Source organism: Mandrillus leucophaeus, unplaced genomic scaffold (genome assembly GCF_000951045.1).
Source record: "Mandrillus leucophaeus isolate KB7577 unplaced genomic scaffold, Mleu.le_1.0 Scaffold411, whole genome shotgun sequence".
NCBI lineage: Eukaryota > Metazoa > Chordata > Mammalia > Primates > Cercopithecidae > Mandrillus > Mandrillus leucophaeus.
Window position 1 is genome coordinate 3,160,144 of NW_012104377.1, and position 906 is coordinate 3,161,049.

Genomic DNA, 906 nt, shown 5'->3' on the forward strand with positions numbered 1-906 from the left:
AGGTGGATCATCTGAGGTCAGGAGTTTGAGATCAGCCTGGCCAACATGGTAAAACCCCACATCTACTAAAAATACTAAAAAATTAGCTGGGCATGGTGGCAGGCGCCTGTAATCCCAGCCACTCAGGAGGCTGAGGTGGAGAATCGCCTGAACCCAGAAGGCGGAGGCTGCAGTGAGCCGAGGTCGTGTCATTGCACTCCAGCCTGGGCAACAAGAGAAAAACTCTGTCTTAAAAAAAAAAACAAAGAAAGAAAGAAAGAAATTATAAACAACCTAAGTAAATAACATGTCTTGAATCCAAGGAAATACACAACCATTAAAAATGATCATTTAGGCTTGGCACAGTGGCTCATGCCTGTAATCTAAGCACTTTAGGAGGCCAAGGTAGGAGGATCACTTGAGGCCAGGAGTTCAAGACCAGCCTAGCAAACATGGCGAAACCTTGTCTCTACTAAAAATACAATAATTAGCTGGGTGTGGTTGGCACACGCCTGTAATCCTAGCTACTTGGGAGACTGAAGCACAAGAAACACTTGAACCCAGGAGACAGAGGTCACAGTGAGCCAAGATCAGCCACTGCACTCCAGCCTGGGCGACAGAGCAAGGCTCTGTCTCAAAAAAACAAAAAAAAAAAAAAAAAAAAAAAAAAAAAAAAAAAAAGACAAGGTTCTAATATAAAGTCTGAAAGTGCGGGCAATCCTATTCATCTCAAAATTCCCATGCAATCTAAAAAAGATGTTTAGACAAATAACAAGCTATTCTGCAGAGTTACATAACTCTTAAAAGCTTAACTCCTGAATATCCTGCTAGAATATACATATAATTTTGAAAGCAGTTAGGATCCAATAATAACTATTAGTACATATATTTAAAATCATAGCCAAAATCCCAGCACTTTGGGAGGCC

At 40.9% G+C, this 906-nt stretch overlaps 1 protein-coding gene across 1 annotated transcript in view; it reads right to left on the reverse strand.

Annotated features, from left to right (window-relative positions):
• Window positions 1-906, reverse strand: part of NBEAL1 (neurobeachin-like 1) — a 204,259-nt gene that overhangs the window by 111,129 nt on the left and 92,224 nt on the right. The gene's annotated exons all lie outside the window — the stretch shown is intronic.